This window comes from Juglans microcarpa x Juglans regia, chromosome 2S (genome assembly GCF_004785595.1).
Source record: "Juglans microcarpa x Juglans regia isolate MS1-56 chromosome 2S, Jm3101_v1.0, whole genome shotgun sequence".
NCBI classification, from domain to species: Eukaryota; Viridiplantae; Streptophyta; class Magnoliopsida; order Fagales; family Juglandaceae; genus Juglans; species Juglans microcarpa x Juglans regia.
The window spans coordinates 24,206,523-24,224,850 of NC_054597.1; positions in this window are offsets into that span (position 1 = coordinate 24,206,523).

The following is an 18,328-nucleotide window of genomic DNA, read 5'->3' on the forward strand; positions in this document are numbered from 1 at the left end:
ATAATAGCTCAATTAAATTTGTATAGGGTTAAAGCTACAATAATTTTTATTTGTTATAATAATATAATATTATATTATTAGCTAAAAAATCCGATGCTCCCATCTAATTCCAGGCCAACAAAAAAGCTGTCGATACTATTTGAGGTGCCTTCCCTTTAATTTTTTATTATTAATCGTTGGACTTTCTTTAGATAATGTAATTGCAAAATATGAAAAAAATAAAATAAAAATATTATTATTAAAATATATTATTTTATTTTAATGAATCTAATGGCTAATCTAATGTAAAGTTATGGATATGGAGGTTTTGAAATTATGAAAAATATTTACTTTTCATGAAGTTTTGAAAATGGATTTGATGAAATCAATACTAATGTTCTCACGAGTGTAGGAGTGCGTTTGGATATTGAAGTGAATTGAGTTGAATTGAGATGATAAAATATTGTTAGAATATTATTTTTTAATATTATTATTATTTTGAGATTTGAAAAAGTTGAATTACTTATTATATTTTGTGTTAGAATTTAAAAAAATTATAATAATGAGTTGAGATGAATTGAGAGTAATTAAAAATCTAAGTAAAGCCTTAAAAGCTCATCAAGAGAGATTGGTTTGTAAGAGTGTAAAAGAGAGAGATAGAGGAAGAGGAAGGGAGAATTATCAATTGACTGAGGAAACGTAAAACTACCAACCAAGGATTGACTAGACATAAAGTAAGAGAGATCAGATATAAAGCAAATAGGGAGGCAGAAGAGAGTAGGGGCAATTGAGAAGAAGATTCCAGATGAGCCTTTGGGGTAGAGCGACTTCGGAGAGGGAGAAAAGGAAACCAAAGAATTTCAAGGGAGTTCTTTATGTTAGTAATTGTAGAGAATATGGTGAGAATGGAGAGCTTCTAACAAACTCAATTTATATTAGGCTTACACCCAAAACTCGTGGACGTAGGTAGCCGTAGGTCTCGATACAGAACCACTACGTTTACCTACTTCAACCAGCATTTCATTTATTTTCAATTATTTACGATTGGATGGTAATGTATTTTTAGATATTTTGTGAATAGTAATAAAAATATAATAATAGAATATTGAATAACAGTTATCAATAATAGTGAAACGTAAGTAAATAATAATAATAATAAAATAATAAATAGTAATAAGATATTTTGAGAATACCATTCTCAATATCTAAACTAAAGAGTTCCAAATACATCGCCATCGCAAACCACCTCCTGAGAAGAGAGGGCCATCCGACCATATTGTGATGTGTTCAATTGTGATCGGAGAATGCTCAATCCAACATCATGCATTCAGGTTTTACAGTTCCCTTTGATCTCAGTCCTTCAAATCATATTAGAAAACCTGTAATTTTATGTTGTAATGCAGATTTGGAATTCCAGCAAACAAGTACAGTTTCCATAATGTAATTTCAGCCATCAAAGTTTCCTTCTTTTCAATCCATAAATGTACAATCTTTGAACCGTCGACAGCTTCTAAAATCTGGAACCACAAGAAGTATGAATTCCTAATGCAGCTAGTCCTTCACATCAGCAAACGAGGGAAGCTTCTAAAATTACACATCAGATTAGAAGACTCCAAAAACCTACATTTTGAAACGAAGTTTAATAATACTATTTGCCTAAACCAAAAAAATGGAAGTTGTCTTGAACGGACATAATTGAGATTAATTCATAGCGACTAGTTTTAATAGATAATCGAAATAAAAAAGACAAGAGATTCGCCCAACACAGAGAAAACAACTCTGTTTTCAATTGAAAATTATTAAAACTCCAAAATGTCCAACCAAACCCACAAACCGGACTGAAATAGCTAAATCTAAAAATATCATGATTTTACCAAAATTAGCAAAATCCAAATAAACATACCAAAAATAAATACGTAAATAAAGAAACAATCAACAAAAAATCTAGCCAAAACCAAGATAAAAATTATTTCCTAACCACGAAACAAAATATTATCATAAAAGATAAAAAAATATCTAAAATTAGAGATTTGAAAGAAAAAACAGTTAATTTTGGGATAAAAAATAATGCCCATTGAGAGTAGCTGGGTGAGCACGACGTGCGTACTGAAAATAGCTTTCTGAATTAGGGTTATATACGCGAATTCGATATCCATAACCAAAGTTATAATCAAAATACTTACACATGCTCAAAACTACCCCAAATCAAGGAAAAGTCATTGTTGCCTGCTGTATTTGTGCTAACCTGCTGTCTTGAAGTAGTTTAGCGCCATCAACGTGGAATCTGATGGTTCAGCATTATCTGGCTCGAAACCCCTGCATCATGTCTCATCCTAAGCTTTTACCACACTTTCTAAAAGCACTAGGTAATTCGTACCCGGATTAGCCTGTGCATTTGTATGCCTTTCCGCATTTTAATGTAGTTATTATTTTCTTAGGGAGGTATATGAAAAGATCAAAAAAACATCTTGTAGAAGTAAAAACCTGATAATTTTAACAAAAAATGACCTAGCAGATCAAGTTAAAGCACCTCAATAGCTTCAGATAATATATTTGATATAAAAAAAATTAATAAAGAGAATGGAAGAGACTGATATATGAAAATAAATAAATATTTTTCAAATAATTGATATAAAAACAACAAGAGAGAGAATGGAAGAGACTGATAAATGAAAAAAATCTGATGTATTTGTTTGATAAAATTAGCTAAGTTGCCTACCCCTTGGGCCGGCACTAGACTTCCATTTTCATGCAGTTATTCCTATGCATCCTCTTTCCTAACATTTCTCTTGAGCGTGACTTTGTTTCCAAACTCAAAATCTCTATTATAGAGAACTCATCAAAGATAAATTTAATTATTTAAATTATATTCTATTACTCTCTCTCAGACTAAAAAACATGTGGATCAACTTATTAGGACCAGAAATTGTTGAAAAAAAATTGTGCGGATACAAAAATTTGAAAAAATAAATGCGACTTTGAGTCGTGTGGAACACTGTCTTTAAGGTGATAATTACCCCCACTCGAAAGAGTTTGCTACCGGGTTATAAGCAATTCACCTTCAGGATATAACAAAGTCACCAACTGCAGATAACAATTCTGAAATTTTTCCTTCAAAATTTCTCTACAAAATTGTATAAGTGACTAAAAATATGGGAGAATGGAATAAAAAAATTCATGGGTCTCATCCTCTATTTATAGATAATGAAGTAACACCATATGAAAAATCACAACTCTTAACTTGTAACTTTTCAACTAGTAGTTATAGTTTAAAGTTCATGTTGTTTCATTTAGAGACCAAGGGGTATGCTTGGTCAAGTGGTTGGACACCTCCCTTTCCCAAGGCAGGTCACTGATTCGAAACACACCTATTCAACATTTCAGTTGAATTCATTTTGAAGCATTGCACCCATCCAAGTGGGTAATCAAATGAGCTGGTTCAACCCATTCGTGATGCCTCTTTGGCCCAAGCCAAGCATTGTGTCTGTTCGGCTCATACATGGTGTCTCTTCGCCTCATGCGTGGTACCTCTTTGGCCCAAGCATCATGTCTCTTCAATCCAAGCATTGTGCCTCTTCAGGCTTGGCCCACATGCGCCTCTTGTGCCATATTACATGCCTTGTTAAAATTAAAGAATCTAATACTGATATCGTCATGCATATAAGAATGTATCTTTCAACTTAAACTTTCAATTAGTGTAAGCATCTCAAATTCTAATAAAAGTGAATGGTGGCCTAGGCTTAAACTAAAACTCTATACGTTAAGAACGGAAATACCACAAACATGATTCCATCTAATTTTAGCAAGATAACTCACCAATTATTTGCACTAATCCACGTGCTCCATCCTGGCATTCATGAACATTTATAAAAGTAAACCATAAACTTTTGCTAGAAGTTATCCCCACCTCTTATGTTCACATAGGTAAATTTCTTTTTATGTATCTGTTACTTTAGATACTAATACAACTACTGAACTTCATTAACAGTATAATACCCATTTTACATTTAGCGTAACAGCCAGCACAGACCATCCTGGAAGGGTTTCTCACATTAAATTAAATTTCAGTATTATCCCAGCCACATAATTGTAACTTGTTATTACCCATTAAACCTTAGACTATTTATTAATAGTGTAAGGTTGGGTTCCTATTACATGTGACTTTTAAAAGAAAGGTTTTAAACTCATTCCACTAGATGTACTATTCACCAAATGTCTCAAAAGTCCCTTTGTGAAAGGGTCAGCCAAGTTTCTACTTGACCGCACTTATAAAATAGTGATAATACCATCACTTATTGATTGTTTGACATATTCATGTCTCAAGCTAACATGTCTATATTTTCCATTATAGACTTTACTATAAACCCTAGACATAGTAGCTTCACTATCACAGCGCAAAGAAATGGCTGACATCGGTTGTGGCCACAACTTTATATCAAATAACAAATTCTTTAGTCATTCTACCTCTTTGCCTGCTACCGCCAAGGCTACAATTTCAAATTCTGTTGTAGAATGTGAAATACACGTCTGTTTCTTAGAAGCCCATGAAACAGCTCCACTACCTAGGGTGAAAACACAACCAGACGTAATCTTATTTATCACTTGCACTAGCAATCCAATTAGCATCACAATATTTTTCTTGTACAACAAGAAAATTTTTTTAATACTGTCCTAACGAACTCGTTCTTTTAAGGTACTCAAGGACTTTACCAATTGTTTTCCAATGCTCCGTACTAGAATTACCCGTATATCTAGAAAGTTAACATACTGCAAAGGAAATATCTAGCTTAGTGCGATGCATTACATACATTAAACTACCAATTACACTAGCATATTCTAACTAATCAACCACTCTACCAGCATTCTCACTTAATTTAAATGAAGAGTCATATGGAGTGTTTGTTTCTTTAATTCCTAAATGTTGAAATTTAAGAAGCATTTTTTCAACTTAACGAGACTGACATAAAACATAACCTCCACTATGTTTCTTTAGTTTGACACCAAAAATAGTGTCAATTTCATTAAGATCTTTCATTTTGAACTTTGAAGATAAATACTTCTTAGTTTCAGATATTCCTTCCATATTTGTTCCAAATATAAGCAAGTCATCCACATAAAGACATATTATAACACCCTAACAATCAATGAATTAGAATAAATACAATATATAGACATATTGTATATAGAGTAATTCTACATACAATGGTGAAGTGCGTAAATGCCGCGTAATCGTTTTAAAAAAGAGTAAGGTCCACTATTAAAACATTAATTTTTCTCATGCGGGTCCCATGTTTTATTAACTTTTTTCTAAGCGATTACGCGACGGTTGTATATTTCAATGTTGCAAATATCTTTTCCCAAATACATTTATTAGCATTATTATGCCTAAATCCATGAGATAAAATTACCGAATCAAATTTCTCATGCCATTGTTTGGGTACTTTCTTTAATCCATACAATGATTTAATTAATTTGCAAACTTTCTTTTCTTGCCCATACATAAAAAATCATTCTGGTTATTGTATGTATACCTCTTCATCCAGTTCACCATTTAGGAAAGTAGTTTTAATATCCATTTGATGTACAAATAAGTTATATATTGAAGCAATGCCATAAGCACTCTAATGGATATAAATCTAGCCATTGGAGCATACGTATCAAAATAGTTTATGCCCTCTTTTTGTTTAAAACCTATGGCTACTAATCTGGTCTTAAAAGTTTAAAGAGACCCATCTCTACAGTATTTTCTCCTAAATACCCATTTACAACAATATGTTTTGATCCAGGAGGTAAGTCTAGTAAAACCCAAGTACTGTTTGACAATATTGAGTCAATTTCATTATTTATTGCCTATTTCTAAAATGCAACATCTCTAGAAGTCATAGTTTCTTTAAATATTTTTGGATCTTCTTCTATATTTAATAGAATGAGTATCTTATTTAAAACATAATCTCTATTTCCTTCCAAAAGAAAAAAATAACCTGAGATGACACAAAATCTGGATCCAAACTTTTGTCTTTTCTGGCTCTTTGACTTCTCCTCAGTTCAGTCAACGTGTCAGGAATCATACAATTTATTTTCTGACTCAAGTCAGCTTTTGGTGTTTGAGTAGGACATGATACTTCTTTAGAGTCACTATAGAATTTATTTTCAATAAAATTCACATCCTTTAATTCTACTAAAACATTAGAATCCAAATCCAAAAGTCTATATGCTTTGAATTCTCAGCATATCCTACAAAAACACTTTTGATTGCTTTTGGACCTAATTTTGTTCTTTTTGGGTCCGGAACTCTATAAAAGGCTAAATAGTCCCATACCCTTAGGTATTCTAGATTTGGTTTCCTGCCTATCCACAATTCATATAGTGAAATTTTGAATTTCATAAAAGGTATTCTATTATGCAAATAACATGTCATGAGTAAAGCTTCCCCCACAAATTAAAAAATAATTTTGCATTCAAACTCATAGCATTTAACATATCAACCAGTGTCCTATTTTTTCTCTCTGCTAAACCATTTTGTTGAGGGATATAGGGTGCACTAGTTTGATGTATTATGCCATTTTTCTTGCAGTACAAAGAAAATTCAGCAGGAAAATATTCACCACCTTTATCACTACGAAGTATCTTACTTTTATTTTCCTTTTGATTTTCAAGAACAAACTTATAAGATTTGAACATATTGAAGACCTCAACCTTACTTTTCATTAACTATACATACATATATCTTGAAAAATCATCAATAAAAGTAATAAAATATCTATTGCCTCCTCTAGTTAAAATACCATTTAGTTCACAAATATCAAAATGCACAAGTTCTAATAATTGTGTGTTTCTATCTGTTTTAGGAAAAGGTTTGTGATGTCTCCAACCTCTGCTTGGGGTGTAACAGAGACTTAGAGCATCGAGATATACAACACAAGGTTACATACCCCCGTATATGATAGATAATATGCAATGCATCCTAGAAATGCAGCTAGTAGTATGCAATAATCATAACGGACAGTAAGGGTGAAAATGAATTTATGCCAGAATAACTAAAATCATCCAACTAATATTGATTAAACCATAAGTTCAAATCATCAAGTAGCTTAATCTTAGTAAAGTTTCCAAAAATATAAACCAACTGATTCATGCACTCTATGGTATAAAGAGACAGGCCTAGAAATATCAAAATAAGATCAAGTCTCCTATCGACGTCTAGTTCCTCCTCAATCCTCTTGATCCACTAATCCATTGGGTTCATCTGCATCTACAACTTCTATCATTTCGTGAGTCCACAAATAGTGAGATTTACTTGAAATCTCAGTAAGTTAGACAACCAACATGCACAAAGATAGACTATGCATGAAGAATGATAAACATGAAATGCATACAACACAGAAAAACTGTATTTGTTCCCCATTCAGATTTCTCAAGAATCTACATTTTCTTATAAAGAACATAATTTCTTAGTTTTTTTTTAATTTATTTTTTTATCATGAATCACATTAAATCATAGAATTAACATAATGTATGATATCATCACAGTTCCTCATATGCACTGTGAGTACCTGCCAATGATCGTAGTACAACCCACGTTGAAACTACATTGTCTACAAACTCGCTCTCAATGCATTGGTAACATAGCATAACATAACATCGTAAAAATCATAACATGTACAACCACCAGCATTAGGTGTCGTAACATATGACTTCACTCCAGTGTTCTTTAAAAAGAACCTATTTGAAACCTGTTGATTGTTCTTTGTCAGCCCAAGGGTTACTACTACATATTTAATCACTGTAGAGTAGATAGAGGAGTTCTACCATGATACTTCCCAGCCTAGCCTTCGGGGTTATGATAAAATAATTTTTCATGCAATGCTTTTAAAAATGATTTTCATGATATGCATATATGTGGCATATGTCAAAAATGATAGTTATGTGCGAAATGACAAAAATGGAACATAAGATATGACATTTCTTGCTCAAAATGACAGTTATAAAATGAATGCGGTATTTATTAATAAATCATAAATAATCATTAAAGTGTAAGTTAGAGACCAACTTACCAACTGTTGAAGTTGGAAGTGAGGTAGTTACTATGATAAAAATTGTACTAAGTTAGAATCTATACTAGTTTAAAGAAAAATAAAATTTTCTAGATAAAGGAGAAAATATGAAAATACCCATAAACTTTCAAATATTACTACTAATGTAAATGCTCTCCAATCTTAACCAAAATTAATAGTCCTCATATCTTGCACATTCTAGGACCGTCTATGCCTTAAAAAAAAATCAAAGTGATCATAGCCTATTCCTTCTCAATTCGTGGCATGCTTTCTAGTTGATGCCTATACGAAATTTTGACTATTGATTCTCATGAATGCATGCATAACAAATTCCTCCAATAAAAAAAATGATCACTATAAATCCTCAGTGATGTAATAAAAGTTTAATTTTGAGCAAGTTCATCCCAACACTTAACCATGCTTAATAAAATCCTTAAATTCTAACTAAATCTCAAGTGATGCATGATATGACTTTTCTATCAATGACATGCTAGAATTAAATCATGCATTCTTCTTATCCCAATCACAAGGTTCTCTAAATGCTCATATTTCAAGCCTAAGTAAAATAAGTCAATTTTCTCAAGTGAAGCATGACTAAAAGTCAAATCATACATGCTTTGATGATAAACAAAAGATAGAGATTAAAACCTATTATGTCACGTTTCTAACCTCAAACTATACCTTCAAAAATTACTCTAAGACATAATCAAATCATATCATGAATTATCTAACTAATATTTTCACCAAAATAATTTAAATAATAAACCTATCCACCAATATTTTGGCTTCTAGCTAAACATGGTATCTCATGTTATAATCACCCAGAATTAATGCTAACAATAAAAAACACAACTTAACATATAAACTAAGATCTAGAGAGAAAACTTACAAAGATTCAGTAGCCTTTGAAGCTTCCCACTCAAAGCTCACGACTCAAGAACTCACTTAGAACACTTAAAACTTCAAAGAATTAGAGGATGAGAACTCTCAAGAATACTCAAGGGAGTTTGAGGAAGTGAAGTGAGGAAGAAGTGGGGGTGGAATGGAGTTTATATATGCTCCAAGGGGTGTGTGCGGCGTTGGCAAGGTGGCCTCCCATTGGGGGGTTTGGGCAGTGGTGATGACGCCGTCTAGCCTAGATCCTCCTTGTGTGGTTGCCTAACTTGGTGATCGTTGCACCTTAAGGCTGGTTTGGGTAGTAAGATGGGATGGAATGGTTTTAGGAAAGTTGAAAGTTGAAAAAAATATTGTTAAAATATTATATTTTAATATTATTATTTTTTTGGGATTTGAAAAAGTTGAATTGAGATTTAAAAAAGTTGAGTTGTTTATTATATTTTGTGTGAAAAATTTATAAAGTTGTAATGATGAAATGAGATAAGATGTGGATCCAAACGAGCCTTAGAGTAGGATGAAATGACTATGGGGAGAGGGACTTTGTCGTGTGGTAGTTGGTTAGGTGAATGCGTGTGGTATAAGACTTCATTCTAGTAGTTCTCTTTAAAATCTGTTTTGAATGTATAAAAGGCAAACAAATAAATATAAGGAAAATAGGTGCCAAAATGATTTCAGGTGTCTTAGAAGTGATATATACTAACATTTGTGGTCCGTTCCATACGACATCTTGGAATGGTCAATGATATTTTTTTATGGATGACTATTCTCGTTTTGGATATCTACATTTGATATATGAAAAATCGCAAGCACTAGACGTTTTTAAGGCTTATAAAGTTGAAATTGAAAATCAGCTAGATAAGAAAACTAAGACTGTTATATCTCACCATGGTCGTGAATATTATGGTAGATATGACAGATCAAGTGAACAACGTTTTGTGCCATTTGTGAGGTATTTAGAAGAAGAATGTGGCATCATTCCTTAACACACCATGCCAAAATGGTGCAGCAGAGGGGCGAAATTGAACCATAAAGGATATGGTTAGGAGTATGATAACTCATTCTTCTTTACTAGAGTCACTAGCAAAAGGCCTATTATTAAGCATTTTCATGTATGAGGTTGTCCAGCTAAGGTTAGGCCTATAAAGGAAACTGAACACAACAACAATTAGCTGCTACTTTGTTGGATACTCGGAGAGATCGAGGGGTTTCAAATTTTATTGTCCTTTAGGTAATACCATAACTGAGACAGCTAATGCCAAATTCAGTGAAGATATTCAGGATAGTGATAGTACACAACCCATAGATATTGTATTTGAAGAAAACTAATTGAAATTCGTCTAACAAATACTGAGAGTGGCTAGGTGGTTACAAATATCATAGTACAAGATATGGATGCAGATAATCAAATCATTCATGAGTTGCCAATATAGAGATCAAATAGGGAGAGTAGATCAGCAATTCCAGATCGTTACATTGCTTATTCTCAAGGATATGAGTTTGATATTAGGGTTGGAAGATGACTCAATTTCTTTCAATCAAGTCAAACAAAGAGCTAACTCCCAAAAGTGGATGGGCGCAATACTAGATGAGTTAAAGTCTATGAAGCACAATGACATTTGAGACCTTGACGAGTTGCCTAAGGGTATTAAATCAATTGGTAGTAAATGGGTATTCAAAACCAAGTGAGACTCTAAAAGTAGTGTCGAGTGTTATAAAGCAAGTCTAGTTGCAAAATTCTTTACTAAAAAAGAAGGCATTGACTATAAATAGATTTCCTCTCCAATTTTGTCGAAAGACTCTTTATGGCAGTTATAGCTTATTTTGATTTAGAACTTCATTAGATGGATATAAATACCGCTTTTCTTAATGGTGACAATGAGAAATCAATATATATGGTGCAACCAGAGGATCTTGAGCTGATGAATCAAGTCATTTGGTTTGCAAATAAAAGAAATCCATTTATGATTTAATGCAAGCATCTTGCCAATCGTATTGGAAATTTGATTGAGTAATTTCCTTTTATAGTTTTAAGGAAAATGTTGTGGCTCTATATTTATCATAAGATCAATAAGAGCAAATTTACATTTTTGGTGTTATATGTCCATGGCATCCTACTGGCGAGTAGTGACATAAGCTTATTACTTGAAACTAAGAAATTTCTTTTAGAAATCTTTGTAATGAAAGATCTTGATAAGATATCTTTTGTGATAGGTATACAGATTCATCGCGATAGATCACATGGTATAGATGGCTTATCACAGAAGGCATATGTTGAGACAATACTTTGTAGGTTTGGCATGTGATACTTGAGATTATTGGGTTCTAGAACTTTGACTTAATTGGTTGCCTCATAGTAGGAGATCACCTTCAGGATATGTTTTCATGTTAGTTGGGAGGGGGGGAGGGGGAGTTGTCCTTTTAGCTTCTTCTACCATGGAAGCGGAATGTATTGCTTGCTATGAGGCTTCCAATTAAGCAACATGACTGCAAAATTTTATCACTGTACTTGTCGTGGATAGCATTGAGAATTCACTAAAGGTTTATTGTGATAATAAGGTCGTTGAGTTATATTCCAAGAACGACATTAGTTTGTCAAAGTCTAATATTGACATAAAGTTTTTTGTTGTGAAAGAAAGAGTTTAGAATCGTTATACGTCAATTAAGTATATTAGTATAAATCTCATGTTGCAGATCTACTTACTAAAGGCTTACCACCTAAAGTGATTAAGGAGCATGTAGCTCGTATGAGAATGCTTGGTACTAGTGACATATTTTACTAGTGAAAATTTGTCTGCTATGTATTAAAATTAGCTTTGGGATATGTAACACAAGGTTATTTGAATAACAGTTAAAGATGCAATACACCTAGCATGTATCTAACAATATGTAATATATGTAGCGGATGATTTTTTTCTTGAATAAATAATATTGTACCAAAAACTATATTTAAAAAACATAGCATACTTCATAACTTTATAACAGACTGATAATTGTAATGTTATAACACTTGTCTGTCATGACTGTAACATAAATAAGTACTAGAGTCAACACTTCATAAGTACAGTTCTGAAAAGCATAACTACTGAGTTAACTTGCTGAGTTGCTCATGCAGTTTGGCTAAGATAGCCATAATCCTATCTATAAAGTGGAGGACGAAGTAACAATCTTCTCGTCGTCGCATTGGGGCCTAATCGACCTCATCCACTTTGTCATCAGCTAGCTCTCCAGATGCTAGCACTGTCTACATTTTCGAGAGGAATGGTAGTTGGGACTACCAAGTGATATTTGATTATAAATCTCAGCAAGTTAACTAACAATTTAAATAGCAGTATACAGATGCATGCATGACAGTAAAATGAGATGAACGCGATATGACATGAACATGAATGTGTGTAACATGACTTGACAAATAACATGACATGTGCTGACATATGTTGAAACTTGACATAAATTGAAAACTAGCATGAACTGAACATGAATTTGGAATCTTGTTCAACATAAAAACGGTTAATTAAACATGAACATATAGATTCTACACAGGTACCCTTGAGTTATGTGCTCCTGCCAATATAGCATCATATCACAAGTATATACTCTAGCTGTGAGTACGTTATGATAACTGAATTGATTAAAACTGATAACATAAGGTTGGAACCACTGGCGTTGAGTGACTGAGTTCGCTCCGGTAACCAGTTATTTAGGTCTCATTCGAAACTTGTTGACAGTACATTATCAACCTAGTGAATTTCATACCAGTTTAAACACTCTAGCGTAAACAATGGATTTATACTAGGATAATACCACATCCTATCACTTGGGTTTGTGATAAAAATAAAAGATTTCACCGACTTGAAACAAATTTTCGTGACATACTCTATGCATGTGATATGACGTGACATGTAAAAATGAATGTGTGACAGATGGCATGACATAATTATGGTTTACCACCGTACATACAAAAATATACCGAAAAGTAAGTTAGAAGCTAACTTACAGCGATTAGTGGTAACGTAAAAGTAGTGTGAAATAGTGTGAACTGAAATAAGAAATTTCTAAAGGTTAGAATATTCAACTAATTTCTTAGAAACAAAAAATTCACTAGCTTATAGAAAAATTACCATTTTACCCCCTCTACTTGTGGGAAATGAACATTTTACTCCTAAATTAAAGATTTTGCATACTAACTCCAAATATCCAATCAAAAAATTTTAAATCAAAACACAACTATACAAATCATGCATTGACTGATTCACATTAAGGATAGAAAATCTTGATTTTTATTGCCATTCTTTCAAACACCAAACCATATATTAAAACCAATTTATGCGACATTCAAAATCATAGCCTATATTCTAAGATCATGCTAAGACATAAAAATAATCACTTCATAAAAAATTTAAACTCCTCATAACAATAAAAATGCCCAAAACTCTAAGTTTTGGTCAAATAGTAAAAACCCTTTATATTTTTGTTCTAACACTTTTCCAATCAAGTCCAAAGACTCCAAAAGTTCATAAACACATTCTTTACAGGTTTATAAATCCAACCTAACTGATAATCATACTTGAACAATAACCAAAATCACAAAACTTATCATCAAACAAATCGGCATGCATACTAAGTCCAAACCGAGTATCACATATTTTTTACTTAGAACAAAAACACTAAATTCAAAACTTTCATGAAGTACACCTTCAAAAAATAGAATCATATACTTTATATTCAAGTTTTGAAGCTGATCTAAGCATTTAATATGGGATCACATGGCAAACATTCCATAAACCACCAAGTAAACCCATGAGCTTCAAGTTTGTGCCATTATCGAACCTTTTCATGCCTAACATGCTTCCAACAAAGATTTAAACCAGCTTTATTAAAATAAAACTCTTAACACCTAAATTAAAGTCTTAAGAACAGAATATATGAATTTCATAGCCATTGGACTAGATTTCTAGAACCAACAATCATCATACCCTCAAAACAAAAATTGTTTTGTGTGTTTCGGTTTCAACCTCAAAGAAAAAATGTATAAATCTTTAATAAAAATGCTAGCATGCTTTGGATCAACTCATAACATGTATAAAAATGTGTTAGCATTTCATCATATCAATATAAAACCCTAAATTTAACAAAAACTTCATCAAAACATCAAGATTTCACACCATTATCCAAATTGTCAGCCAGTATGACCCATGCGCAAACCCATTTTTCACAAATCAAGACTCCACAAAAAATTAAAATATATATATATAGATAGAAACTAGACTCAAAGAGGAACAAATAATATAAAGAAAGTTTTGTGAGCATCGACTTACAAAAGCTTTGAAAAAATGGAGCAAGAACAACAAAAAAAACTGTAAAAAACTTCCACCGAAGTTCTCTCCAAATAAGTGAAAGAAAAGTGACCAAAGAGTAAAGGGATTGCATGGGGCGTCCTTTATAGGAGGACATGGCAGATGGGGGATGGATGAATTGCCATTTCATGGGGGTTTTGCGGCCAAACAGTGGGCAAAACCATGGGCAACTCAACCCATGGCATTGAGCTGCTGCGGCCGAGAGGGGTAGTGGTTTTGGATGGCTGCTTGGCCTCCTATCCAAGCACTATTTTGATTGACATGTCAGTCATAGGACAACCTTGGGTGGTGGGAGAAACTTCCTCAAGAATCTTTGCATTTGTGGTGATTTTTGATGGGCCTTAACCAAATGGGCCTCACTTTTGGGTTTCTACCTATGCCTTTCTTCTCCACCTTTAGCCAATTTTCACAACTTGAAACCTTGTTTCTTTATCTAATTTTTCTTTGGTAAGAATATCTCCTTGCCCCCCCGACCTAGAGTCGAATGAGTTCGCTAATCTCTATTATGTAACCCTCGTGCTTAGTTCACATGTGCTCTGATTGAAACTTGTTGCTTCGTTTAGGGTTTTGGTCTTTATCTAGCTCAATCCCAATTTTTCTTGGACCAATGAAATTTTCAAGGTATAAAATAATAAATGAGAGTGTAATAGTATGTACTTAAGTAGTTAATAGCATGTGAAAGTAATTTAATCAAGTGATTAATTACTTAAGCTAAAACCAGCCATTTAGGGTTTGGGGAAACTATTTAGGATTTTGGCTCCCACCATAGTTTTGGAGTTTCAACTGGATCTCAATTATTTGGAGTTTCACTAGGATTGACACCCTCTTTTGGTTGGTCACAAAGTGTTTGGTTGGATGTCATAGTGTTTAGCTTAGTGGGCATGATCACATGACTTGATTTTCTCTTTCATTCTTTCACATTTCTATCTCATGGTTCATTCTTGTGCCAAGTGTCTTATACTATTTACCAAGTGTGACTAATATCTTGCCAAGTGTGCAATAAAGACTCTCTAAGACTATTTTGGACAAATTCACACAGTGATTTGACAATCATATGAACTGGGTACCACATGGCGTTATCCTGGGTGATACTATCACCGTAAAAATTGCAAAAATAAACATTACACCGTAAAATTCTAAGTAATATGAGTCTAGTGGTACAATTTGTTATGCAAAATTTGACTCTAGGTGCCCCCAAATAAATGAAAAGGCATTTTCAAGCGCTTTTCATCAGAAAAATGAAAAACGTATTATTGCACCTTAAAATCCTAAATAATCATATAAGACTAATGGTGCAATTCGTTTCTCAAACTCATACTCCTAAGTATCTCAAACAATTAAAATGACACTTTAATAGCCATAACGAGTAGGAAACTAACTATTCTGACTAGGGGGTCCGGTACAAAGTTTGGTTCGACCCGATAAACCAGACCAGACTAAACTGAACCGGTGGGTTTGGTCTGGTACCGAGTGTGGTTCGATCTAATACCGGTTTCATTTTTCTCAAAACCGATCAAAATAAGTCTTGTTCTAGTTTTCCTTTTCTTAACACCAGATCGGATCAGTTCATATATATTTTAATTTTTTATATTGTATAAATATTTTTTGTATAATATAATATATATAATATATAATTATATATAAAATAATTTTATATTATATGATAAATTACTAATTAATATAATATTAAAATTTTAAATTCTATATCATTATGGTCTATAATACAATTATAATATATATTATAAAATACTACAATATATTATCACTATATTATTATAAACTATAATATACTATATTATATATACTATATAATATACCAGAAAAATCGGACCAAACCGGTCAAACTGGAAGTACCAGTTTAGGAGTATAACCTGTGCTGTATTGGTTCTTTAAATTTCAAAACCGGTATATACCGGTTCAGTTCTAAAATATGTTCAAAACCAAACCAAACCGGACTCGTTACACCCCTAATTCTGACAGGCTAAAACCTAAGTGATCGCTATATTTGTGAAATATTTTTGAAATTTCACAACTTTGATAAGGTTTAAAAAAATTCATCTATTGAATTTCTGGCGATGTATTACGTGTCTTGAGTTGTAGTGATATATAAGGCTTGAAAGAGTAATGCAGGGACGCATGTTTGAGTCATAAAGTTGTACCATATGGAAATTGGCATGATAAAGGATCACATTACATGAGATTTCCATGCTACACATCTGCATTTGATCTATGTTATCGAAGATATTCGTGTCTGTGACCGTAGATAGGTCCTGTCACAATAAATGCGACAACGATTACCATGATCCTATGTTGATATTATTCTATAAAACATATTGGTTTGAGATGAGATCCATAGAGCTTGGCAATTACAGTTTTTAAAGTTTACAATGTTTGATTTTTTAGTAACCTATATGGTCTAAGTGGGAGGTTGTTAGAAGTATTTTAATTAGTGGATCTACATAGATCATAAATCATACATTTTATAATTGCCAAATATAAGGTTTGAGTATTTTTTGTAAAACCTATTAAGTGTGATGAATAAAGTGATATAATTGGGCTATTGACATATATCTAGAAGTCCATGATTTGGTCAGATTATGATTATTAAAGTGATACGTGCCCAATTCATGTGTAGAGACATGTTAAGTACCTATGAAATTCTATTATTTTATGATGAGAAAATTGGTATTCGGGTAATATATATATATATATATATATATGTGTGTGTGTGTGTGTGTGTGTGTTAGGATCCTCATTCCAAATTCACTCTTAACTCTACGCATTTTGTCGTTGTGAATTTTTTACAGACAATGAGTATTACTTGGAAGAGGAACTCGTTTGTTTTTGTAGATAAGATGAGTTGAGATTAAAGTTAAAAGTTAAATAAAATATTATTAGAATATATTTTTTAAATATTATTTTTATTTTGAGATTTAAAAAAGTTGAATTGTTTATTTTATTTTGTATGAAAATTTAAAAAAATTATAATAATTAGATAAGATGAAATGAGTTGTAAAAACAACTGAGGCCTAAATCGTTGTGCTATTCTCTCTAATGGCTACCTGCACGCTTTCTCTACCGAATTTCTAAAACAGTTTGATATGAGATCTTGAAATTTTCGGATTGTCCAAATCCAACATAAGATTCCTTTATTTTTTACAACTTGCGGTTTGATATTTCATTTTATAAGTTTGGCTTATATAGCTTTTATGTGTTTGTGCTTTTCTTCATAATAGAAGCCACAAGCACCCAAATATAGTTTTGATAATTACTTGTATATTAATTGTTGGTGGGACTATATATTCTTGTAGTGATATCTATTATCTTCATATTTATTTCTACCGATTGGTTAGATCGTGTGGTAAGGCAGATCTTAAGAAACTTTTTCATTGGATGATAAATTGATATTTTCATTTGAATAACCTCTTCTTATAGAATGGGGTTTAGTGTCCCTGCCATAAAATCTGCAGTTTCGCTATCGGTAAATTTTGAAATTGAGATTTAGGTTGCATTTAGATATTAAACTGAGTTGAGTTGAGTTGAGATAATAAAATATTATTAGAATATTATTTTTTAATATTATTATTATTTTAAAATTTAAAAAAGTTGAATTGTTTATTATATTTTATGTTGAGATTTGAAAAAATTATAATGATAAGTTAAAATGAGTTAGAATGATTTTATGTTCCAAACAAAGCAGTACATTTCATTGTTCGAGATCCATCGATTAGACATGTGATTTTTATGGGTTTTTGTACTTCCCAATTTAATGCATAAATAAAAAATAAACATTTATATTAAGAATCTTAATTTATTTAATAATTAATCATAAAAGCAATAAACATAACCGACCACCAATTTACAATTAATTCCAATTCTGCACTTTATTATATATTTTGTCCATAGAATATAATTTCATAAACCTTTTTTTTTTAAGCAAAGTGCCGGTAGCCACATGTCTAGTGGCCCCGTCCCAAATCTATTAGAATGCCCTCACTTATGGCGAAAAAAATACCGTGATTACGAACCAAACATCTGGGAGTT